Source organism: Gorilla gorilla, chromosome 7 (assembly GCF_029281585.2).
Source record: "Gorilla gorilla gorilla isolate KB3781 chromosome 7, NHGRI_mGorGor1-v2.1_pri, whole genome shotgun sequence".
Classification (NCBI taxonomy): Eukaryota; Metazoa; Chordata; class Mammalia; order Primates; family Hominidae; genus Gorilla; species Gorilla gorilla.
The window spans coordinates 20462214-20473762 of NC_073231.2; the positions used below are offsets into that span (position 1 = coordinate 20462214).

The window sequence follows — 11549 nt, forward strand, 5'->3', positions numbered from 1 at the left end:
TAATGTGGACAATTGTAATACAATGGTGTTTGTGTATCTAAACACATTTAAACATAGAAAAGGTACAGTAAAAATATGATATGATAATTTTATGGGGCCACCAACATATACGCAGTTCATCATTGACCAAAAAGTCATTACACAATGCATGACTATAAAAATTAAAGAGCATTACAGTTTCTCTCAGGTTTTGAGTCCGAATGTAGATCTAAGGTTATTAATATGCACCGAAATGTTCATTTATAACATTGCTCATGGTCTTTGCACAAAAAAAAAGCCATCAATAGTTTTTTTTATGAAGAGTGAGCCTTGGTTAAAAATAAAAGCTCTTTTCATAAGGAGAAAAAGTCAACCAACCTAGAAGTACTTTTGCATCAAATTTTTCTTTCCAAAATCAAAAGAGAAAATTATCATTTCATCCTACTAAATAAAGATCATGTATAGAATATGATGAAATATTTTCCAGTTGTGTTTGAGAACATACACATATTTGAAAACTTATGTTTTAAACAAGAATAGGTGCTGAATATATTTTCATTTGGTTTTGTTCACTTAAAATATGTTTTCAATTCAATACATTCTTTTTTATTATTTTCATTTTATGAATTAATGAAATAGCCCATCAAAATTGATTTAGCCCACTCCCATCTGTTGGACTTTTGCCTCCCACTGATTCCTATCTAACGTTACCATTAAAATAAAAATCTTTGCACACAGTTTCACAGGAAAAATTCCAAAAAGTGGAATTATTGGCTAAAGGACAACATGATATTAAGGGTTTTCATACTAGCAACTTTTAGCATTTTTTAAAAAGCAGAAATGAGAACATATCATTGTGGATTGGAATAGATTGTTTATATTTAGATCAAAAACAAGATCCTCTCAGCTTGTTTCTACTCAGAAAATTACAAGATTGAGAAGCTGAATAATGATCTGTGTTGTAAAGGACAAGAAGGTGATCATTTGATGAATGCAAGCAAAGAAGCAATTCTAGTCATGGAAGTAAATTGTAGAGCCAGATCACAGCAGAACAAATTTAATGGAAAAACACAAAAGAAACTATTGTATGTGATGAAGGAGAAAATAGTTACGCAAAGTTATTTGTGACTGATATGAGGGACAGAAAATGTCCAGAAAGATGAAAAATGATCAAGGTGAATAAAGTTCAACTGAAAGAAAATTAACCTGGAATTAAAAATTAGTTTTTAAAATTCTAGACCTATAATTATTTATTATTATATCAAACTTTTAATTATTGTTAGTTTTTGGCCATGCAGAACTGCTTTAGATACAGGTTGCATTTTCATAATTTTACTGGGACTTTATTTATGGGACTAAGACAAAAATGAATCATTGATTACCACGAAGTTTTCTATTTGCAAAATTTTGTATTTTTCTTGAAAATTTGAAGCTACTGTAAGTCCTGATTATAAAAGAAAACTCTTTTTTGGGGAACTTTTAATTAGTTTTGAGCCCAAATATGTGCTCCTGGAAAAAGAAGGCTTGAATTGTCTTCCTTTTAGTCACAAACCCTTTATCTAATATGTTGCTGTTGTCCAGGACTCATTAATTCTATTGTTCCCTTTGTTGTTAGTGCTCATTTCTTTGCTCATTTGAAATTAGAACAGGTTAGAAAGGTTGAAAACTTTTTTTTGAAATGTGTATCCTGAAAATGAACAGCGTATAAGATAAAGCTGAAAGCCTGAGCATTTGATATATTACATCTCAGTAGTATCTGACAACCCTTACCCCCTGGCGATGAGATTTTTTTCTAATAATTTAGTCTCAGTCTATTAAAAGACGATTACAGATAATGCACACAGGCAAGTGGTGAAGGATGCCCAGAACAGCTTTTGTAGAGAAGTTATCAAAACACCATTCACCAAAAGGATTTTTGCATTGATTTTTTAAAAAATTATTTCAAAAACAGACAGAACTTTAAAAGACTAAATATAACAGAAAGGATTTCCGCTCTGTTACTTTGTATAACACATTTTTTAAAAGCCATAAGGTAAAAGTTTAAGTAGCTATTATTTCCCTTGTTCATTGCAACCAAATTCTTATTTTTATTACTTTTTTTTAAATGAATATATTTGAAAACACTGATGTAATTTTATAGCTGTCCTGCTGGTCCTTCACTTTGGATAATCTTATGAATAAGATATGATGCAATGTAAAAGTAAGGGGCACGATCCTAACAATTGCCATCACTGACTGTTTAGACTGTTTTGTCATGACATTCTAAGACAAAATAAAGTCTCTTGAGAAACTGATTCAGTTGAAATTACTGTTTTATTCACTCATTACGCTCAACTTAGCCCATTGGAAGATTTCAAATACAGTAACCATCATTCCAAATGACAGTGATTGTGTATATCATAGGAGAGTTCCTGAAATCCATGTTGATATCTTATTTAATACAGGAACAGGAGTAGGCATGCTGAAAATCAAGAAAATTGGAGATGAGGACTTTGCATTCATCAGTAAATGCAAAGACCCCAAGGTTCGCACCATTCTCCTCCAGGGGAATGGCAAAGAGACTCTCTCTGAAATGGAACACAACATCCAGGATGCTGTGCAAGTTTATTGCAACTTTCTTTTTGACCCGCATTTGGTGCCAGGGGTCGGGGCCTCTGAGATGTCTGTGATCCATGTCTTGACAGAAAAATCCAAGGTCATGACTGGTATGAACAATGGCCATACAGAGCTGTTACCCGGGTTGTAGAGGTCATCTCTCATACCCTAATCCAGAACCGTGGGGCCATTAACATCCATCTGCTTATTATTATAATACCTCCCTTCAGGCCAAGCACACCTAGGAGAACCATGAGACCTGGGGTGTAAGTGGTGAGACAAGTATTTTGGTGGAGATGAAGGAACTGGGCATATAGGAGCCATTGGCTGTGAAGCTGCAGACGTCTAGGGCAGCAATGGAGACTGTAGTTCTGCTCTTATGGATTGACGACATCACTGCAGGCCACAAAAAGAAGGGCAAGGAGCAGAGCCAGAAAGGCGAGGCTACTGGTGCTAGCAAAGAGTGAGTGGTGGGCAAGTTGATTTCAACATACAGAACCAGCAGTCTCCCTCTTTCCTCAGCCAAAGTACCAAGGACACTGTACATGTCTTTGCAAGGGATTAGACTGAGAGGTAGCACTCAGTCCCTTCCTGTCCAAACTCAGGTTTCAAAAGACACTGACATGTAATACTTCTCTATTGTAAAATTTCCATTTAATTTGCTTCTGATGATTAAATCTAACTCATTTGGGGGAAAAAAAGAGCTATAGGTGCTTGATTGCCATGCTTACTGGGAAATTACATAATATGGAATAATCGCATTTAACATGCCCTGATCTATGTGACAATAAGGTCTATTCATTATTACCTCATTTCCCTTGGCTGCCCAGAAGGTACTACCTGAATCATTGGGGATTTTTCAAAAGGTGAATTTATTTTTCTAGAATGAGTTTAAAAATATCAGAGGCCTCTCTTCTTGATTTACTATAGATTGAATTGGGATTACATCTCTATTAGAAACAAACTTCTTGGAATAGTTAGAGTACCTAATTTTTAAGGGCAATAAACAGAACATATACTGTCATTGCAGGAGAACTCCAAAAGAATCAGACAGTATGGTCCTCTGCCAGCCATTAAATCTCTCTAAACACCCATTTTTCTCCTTTTTAAAATGAAGAGGTCAGAGAAGGTCTTTAAGGAACACCTTCTGCACTTCTAACAAACAAGAGAGACATCAAACAACCATACTGTCTGTAAGGATAGTGTTCTAGCCCATTGATGCTGCTATAAGAAAGTATCTGAGACTGGGTAATTTAAAAACAGCAAAAATTTATTGCTCATATTTCTGAAGGTTGGAAAGTTCAAGATCAAGATGGCAGTGGGTTTGGTGTCTGGTGAGAGTACACTCTCTGCTTCCAAGAAGGTGTCTTCAACTCTGTGTTCCAGATGGCAGAAGGGCAGAAGAGTGATGAAAAGCTGTTTTGATGTCTAAGGTCACTAATGTCATTCATGTGGTCTCTGATCTTATGACTTAATTATCTCTTAAAGGCTTCACCTCTGAATATTATCATATTGCTGATTAAGTTTCAACATGAATTTTAGGGGAACAGATTCAGACTTCTGCTGAAGTAGCAGACAGCAATAAGAAGAATAAAAGGTAGAAGGTACAACAGTGTAATAGAAGTATATTTGACCATATCATCAACCAGCTCTGTTTCTTTGGATTTAAATTTTGCAGAAGAGAAAACCTTTTTATTTTGCTAGGTATTTCTGATGCATGTGTTATTTTTATTTCATGTGGTTTCTATATATCATAAAACTAAATGTTTTAAACCAAATCTGAAAGCTTGAAATGTTATAATTTAATCTTAGTATATGATTTTGAATGATTTTATGAGATTTGATATAATGATATAATAATATATGAGATTGATGATACAATTTGACTTAATTTTTCCTTTTTGCAGTCCTGTTCTAATCATTTTTCTTTGATTGATTTTTCCTTTTTTCTGATTTTTTGACCTCTAATGTTTTGATAATATCTCTATTTTCCCTCATGCTATAATGCTGGTTTCACAGAAGATGAGATTATATACTTTTTGAATATTTTCCTTCCCAGGCATGAAGACATGAAGACACTGATTCACCTTGGTGATTTTCATTTTTACCATTGAGGACTGTAGCTGTTTTTTTCTTATTCTTGTTCTTCTTTTGGTAGGGAGCCCATTTGTTTCTGTTATTTTACTATCTGAAAGTTTTTAGGCTCTTCTTTTCTTTAGAAATTCTTGAGTTTCACTGTAATTTGTCTGCGTTAGCCCTTTTCCATCCGTCTCAGCTCTCAGTATACCCTCTCAACCTGGAGACCATTTCTTCCTCTCAGGTTTCTATCCACACTTTCTTTCTTATGCTCTTACTGTTTTTAAAAAATTTGGTTCTATGTTTTAGATAAGTCTCTTAGCTAAATATTTCAGTTCAGAAGTCCCCGTTTAGTAATTTGATCAAAGTATTCTGTTTAAGTTTTTAAATTAATGAATGTGAGTAGATCTGATGGTTTGATCTTATCTACTTGTACTACTAACTCATTTTCTTCTGGTGCTAATTATTGTTGAGTTTGGTGCTCTTGTCAGAATGCTAGAAAGATCTCAAACTGACACCCTAACATCACAATTAAAAGAGCTAGAGAAGCAAGAGCAAACCCATCCAAAAAGCTTGCCGAAGACAGAAAATAACTAAGATCGGGGCAGAATTGAAGGAGATAGAGACATGAAAAAAACTTCCAAAAAATCAATGAATCTAGAAGCTGTTTTTTTGAAAAGATTAACAAAATAGACTGCTAGCTAGACAAATAAAGAAGAAAGGAGAGAAGAATAGACACAATAAAAAATGATAAAGGGGATATCACCACTGACCCCACAGAAATACAAACTACCATCAGAAAATACTATAAACTCTTCTACACAAATAAACTAGAAAATCTAGAAGAAATGGATAAACTCCTGGATATATGCACCCTCCCAAGACTAAACCATTAAGAAGCTGAATCCCTGAATAGACCAATAACAAACAAGTTCTGAAATTGGGGCAATAATTAACAGCCTACCAACCAAAAAAGAAAAAAGCCCAGGACAAGAAGGAGTCACAGCTGAATTCTACCAGAGGTACAATGAGAAGTTGGTACCATTCCTTCCGAAACTATCCCAAACAAATGAAAAGGAGGGTCTCCTCCCTAACTCATTTTATGAAGGAGCATCATCCTGATACCAAAACCTGGCAGAGACACAACAAAAAAGGACAACTTCGGGCCAATATCCCTGATGAACATCGATGTGAAAATCTTCAACAAAATACTGGCAAACCAAATCCAGCAGCACATCCAAAAACGTATCCACTACGATCAAGTCAGCGTCATCCCTGGGATGCAAGGCTGGTTCAACATACTCAAATCAATAAACGTAATCCATCACATAAACAGAACCAAAGACAAAAACCACATGATTTTCTCAACAGATGCAGAAAAGGCCTTTGATAAAATTCAACATTTCTACATGTTAAAACTCTCAATAAACTACATATTGATGGAACATATCTCAAAATAATAAGGGCTATTTATGACAAACCCACAGCCAATATCACATTGAATGGGCAAAAGCTGGAAGCATTCCCTTTGAAAACTGGTGCAAGACAAGGATGCCCTCTCTCACCACTCCTATTTAGCATTTCTTTTGATTAAATATTTATTGAGCTTCTATTCACACATGAGAAACTTCATGTTCTTGATTGAGAATGAAACTTCTATTCTCAGAAGGGATGCAGAATGTGCTATTGAACCAAGCGTAACAGTCCTTTAACTTTCCTCCATGTAGAATTTATTTATCCCTTTCCTTCAGGCAATCTCCATCTACAGTACAAGATATAAAACACTGTGTACCACTCTGGCTTTAGGGTCTAAAGAGAGTGAATTAACCCCAGGGACAGTCATCATCAATGCCAACTACCTCATCCAAGCCGAAGCCAGGAAATAAGGACATGCCCAGCTGCTCTCCGGCCCCTTAAGAGATCACTGAAAGACGCTCTCCTGCTTTGCCCCTACTGACTCCATACTTGGCACACCTCCAGAATTGTTCTACTTCCACCCTAGACGGGTTATATATTTTGCATGGTGTTTTCATCCCACCAATTATAGTTGTCTTTCCTTTTTTCAAGAATTCAAAATTTATGATCTGTTCATGGGATTCTTTTGCTTTTTAGCCTTGTAAATTTAGAAATATTCCATGAAAATATATTTGCTATTATTTTAAAGACTTTATGAGCAGAAAAGAGGCAGTTCCAAATTCTGTCCTCTGGGACAGAACTGGGATGTGGATTAACTTTCTCACTCAATTTTGATCCACCACAGTATAGTTTCTTCTACGTCTTTCCACACTGTCCCCAAATGGCTGCCTCACTCATCATCAATGGTCATCACCAGGCTCCACACCCTATGAGCCTTGGTGTGTTTGTGTGGGATGAAAATGAAGTTTACACTTGAAATAATGACAGAGCAAAAGGGATTTCAGAAAGTAGCAAAATCTTCTAGTTTGTTGCATCAATAACAATTGATTTGGATTTTTTTCTTTACTACATTTTATTTATAATGTTGGATAAGTATAAAACACTACATATAACATATATGTGAAACATGATAATATAAAGTATACCCATAAAACCAATATGTAGCCCAAGGAGTAAAACTTTAACAGTACCCTAGATTGGTATGCTTTTTCCCACTTCCAATTTTGTTTATAAATTTGTCGTATCTATTTTTAAACTTATTCACTTATGTATGTAACTCTAAACATCGAATATTTAACCTATGCTTATTTTTGAGCTTTAAAATGTATTATACTGCAATTTTTCTTCTGCATCTGGCTTTTATCACATTATGCCACGTGTCTAAGATTTATTCATGATACTACATACAGTTCAAATTTGCTTATGTTCCATATTCTATTTCATAAATATGCAACTGTTAATTTCCCTGTATAAAGGGTACTCAGTTATTATTGGGTATCTATCTTAATGCCCTGTACTACTTTGAACATTCTTATATACATGCCCTGGTGCATATAAGCAACACATTCTCAAGGATATATCATAAGTGAGGAATTGTTAGATGTTAGAGTACATTAACTGTAACAGGGTATATCAGTATAAGAGATAAGAGAACACAAAAGTTCAAAGATTAAAGAGGTGTTTTTTTCTTAAGGATTATTGAGAGCACAAATTTAGTGGGAAAATGGATCTGATTCATGTGGTGATTCAAGAATCCAGCCTTCTTCTGTCGTGTGGCTCTTCCAGCTACTAATGTCTTACTGTGATCTACATGCATTTTCAGAAGGAGAAAGTCTGTGTAGAGACATGCTTTTGCTTCAAAAGCCACAACCAGATTAGCACACATCACTTATAGTCACATTACCTTGCCTAGGTGCAAATACATTGTCAAAATTAAGCATTAAGCTCAAGGGAGGCTTGGAAAGGCAGTCTGTCTGCATGTTCATGAAAAAGAGGATGGATTTTGTGGTCAGCCTTCAGTGTTTGCCACCCTCTGCCCCTGGCCATCAAATGACTGTCTGCATTTTTCCCAATTTTGGAGTATACTCCCTTCCTCTGTGAAGAAGCTGATGTCTAATACAGACATTGTATTCAGCTCAAATTTACAACCTCTGGGTGGGGTTCAGCCTTCTACATCAGGTCTGCAAGTGAATCTCTACGGTCCAGAAACCTAATGAATGAAATATCAGATTCTACCAATGTAAATGGTGACAAAGAACAAGATAGCAATGACAGCAACAAAGGATTTCGATTAGTAAAGGGAAAATAGGAATTACTCAGTAGAAATTGAAGCATAACAATAATGCAATACTGTTGGACAGGAATGGGAAGACATTCTTCCCTGTTAATGGAGAAAATACTTTGAACAGTGGAAATATATAATCTCTTGCTTTTTTGGCTTTGACTTTGCCTTCTGAAATGTTCTTCCTTGGTCATAATCCTCTATCACCACTGTGAACATAGGAAACTATGCCCTTCTTGGGGAATGAGAATCTTTTGCAGCCTAATGTATGTGTGACCATCTGATGAGTTCTTCCTACCCACGGTACAAACAACATCAAATCATGGAAACAGTGGCATTGCAGTAAAAAAAGAGTTTAATTCATGCAAGTCTGGTTACGCCTTGAGGGAGATGCAATTATTACTGAAATCAATCTCTCTGAGCATTTGGGGGCTAGGATTTTTCACAAGTACTTTGGGTGAAGGGTTGGGAGTGGCTAGGCAATGGGTGCTCACTGTTGACTTCTTGAGGGTGAAATCATAGGGGTGTGGGAAATGGTCCTCCTTCATGCTGAGCCACTTCCGGGTGAGGCCATAGGAGCCATAGGTGGGTCCTGTGCCACTAACCTTTGCCACCCTCTGCCCCGGCCATCAAAGGACCATCTGCATTTTTCCCACCTTTAAAGGATACTCCCTTCCTCTGTGATGCCACTCTGTATGCCAAAAGGAAAAGTCAAGCTTGAGAATCGAGTCACACAAAACCACTTCCCATTTTGTTCCTAAATAGATAGCTACAAAGATAAGAGTTTACATACCCCCCTCACAATTTGCTCACCAGGGAATTCCCTGTGGGCCACAGATGGGTCCAGGTGGAGCCATCAGTCATCAGAAATGGAAAATTGCTGAAAAGGTGTCTCCAAATGCCAATCTTAGGTTCTACAATAGTTATGTTGTCTGCAGGAGCAATTGGAGAAGCTGCATATCTTGTGACCTCTGGAATAACAGCTGGAATTACATCTAACCTCTGGAATTAAGTTGACACCTTAGTAGAATTCAGGCTCCTCTATCGCCATAGCCTGGTGATTTTTCATGAGCTTTACAAAGGCAGCTGAGTCTGGGAGAAGGGCTTTTATCATTTAAACTATAAAGTAACACTTGGCCTAAGCCCAAGAACAACTAAGGGCAGCTTGAAGACCAAAGGCAGAATGGGGGTTGGTCAGATCAGATCTCCCCTACTGCTATAATTTTCTCACTGTTACAATTTTTGCAAAGGTGGTTTCACATATTTGGGGCCTGAAGAGTCATAATAATTGCTGATTAGTCACAGACTTTTCAGGCCAAACTTGAGGTTTGATCAGTAATATAATTCTCTCAAACATACAGATTCCTGGAAAATTTCATTATAGTCATATATGCGGGTTAACAATCATATCAAAATATTTTCTGGATATTGTACTTATTCCTGCTGTATTTATTTTTTTCAGTGCTCTCTCTCTCTCATCTGTCTCTCTCACTCTCTCTCTCTCTCTCACACACACACACACACACACACGATGGTGTATCTCTTGAGGCTATCTGAAACACTTGCCCTAGTAGGAAATGTACTTGCAGACTGCTTCCCAACCTTTAATGTCTTGAATTTATAAATTCTTTCTATCACCTGTAAAACATCCAGTTTTTCCAGAGCTCATCTCTATGTTTGTAGTACTTTGCTGTAAGCCTTAAGAAACACCACTGATACATATTGACATTCTGGATCTATACAAATGCTTCCCCTAGAACTGCAAGCTTAGTAGGCACATGGCTTGATTTTCAAGTTTTCAAAGGTGACAGTTTGGCAAGTATTTTCTCTGACACAAGAAAGGTATATAGCAATACAACCTGCAACACCTGCCATATCTATGTACTTGCTGTAAGCTGCCTAACTATTAAGACATTTCAGGATATTTTGAGTTACATAGCAAGCCATTTTCTACAGCAATTGTTATATTGGTTATAACAGATTAAACTTATAAATAACACACAGGTTGATTCAAGTTGGAATAGCAGGGACTCCATTTATACTCTCATGTGACATAACAAAAAGACAAAATACATGAACCATTGGCATTGAAGACATTGTTCATTCAGCAACAACAAAAAAAACAGGGATTCCTGAGGTACAGAAAATAATGTCATAACACCTATGCATGCCCATCTTATTTGCTCGAGGGGCTGTCCAGATCACGGCTTATGGAGAGGAAACTCAGGCAGAACTTGGAGGAGGTAAAATCAGGAATCCGAAGGAGCCAAATTCTCTATTATACACTGGGTAGAACACTGGAGAGAAAAAAGCCACACAGAAAGAGAACTCCTTACATGTGGAGACTCCCCTTCAGGGATTCAATTAAGTACTTGTGAAAAAAAAAAAAAAAATCTCAGGACGCCAAACTCACTATGCGGAAGAGAAAAGTCAAGCTTAAGAATGGAGTCACAGAAAACCACTTCCCATTTTGTTCCTAAATAGATAGCTAAAAAGACACAAGTTTACATACCTCCCTCACAATTTTCAGAGTAGGAAATTCCCTGTGGTCCCCAAGATCTTTACCCTAAAACAATTCTGTTGAATTTCATCCTGACAGTGTAAATTAACAGTTTATCTTCACAGGTACAGGACAAAGGACAGAATTCAAAATCATCCCTCTGCTCACCTGAGACAACTACATATTTGTCTGCTTCCTCTAATCTGTGTTTAGCTTATGTAAAAATGCAGATTCACTGAGCATGAGAGGCATGCATAATTGACTGAACCCCTCCTTTCAAATGTAAAATGTAGATTCAGAAAACGCTGATCAAAGACTCAAAAGAATGCAGCTATGCAACCTCTTGCCCCTTTTATCTATCTTCCCTCTCCTTTTTTTCTTCTTTCCCTTTCCTCTTCCCCCGACTGCCCACCCTTTCGCCTTTAAATAGAGAACACCCCAGGCTGTCTTTGGAAAGGCTTAGATCACACACGTTCCTGTGGTTTTGTGTTCCTTTTTCCCAGTTTAAAAGGAAAACTTCAGGCAATTTAAATTTCACGGAGTTTAATTACACAAGGAAAAAAAATTCATGAATTGGGCAGCCCCCAGGATCACAGCAGATTCAGATGCACTCCAGGGATGCCTCATGGTCATAAAAAAATTATAAACAAATAAAGGAAAGTAGTGTACAGAAATTGGAAGTGAGGTACAGAAACAGCTGGA

At 36.7% G+C, this 11549-nt stretch overlaps 1 pseudogene; it reads left to right on the forward strand.

Moving 5' to 3' along the window:
* Positions 1-2437: 2437 nt before the first annotated feature.
* Positions 2438-3041, forward strand: LOC101141169 (T-complex protein 1 subunit gamma-like; annotated as a pseudogene).
* Positions 3042-11549: the final 8508 nt, after the last annotated feature.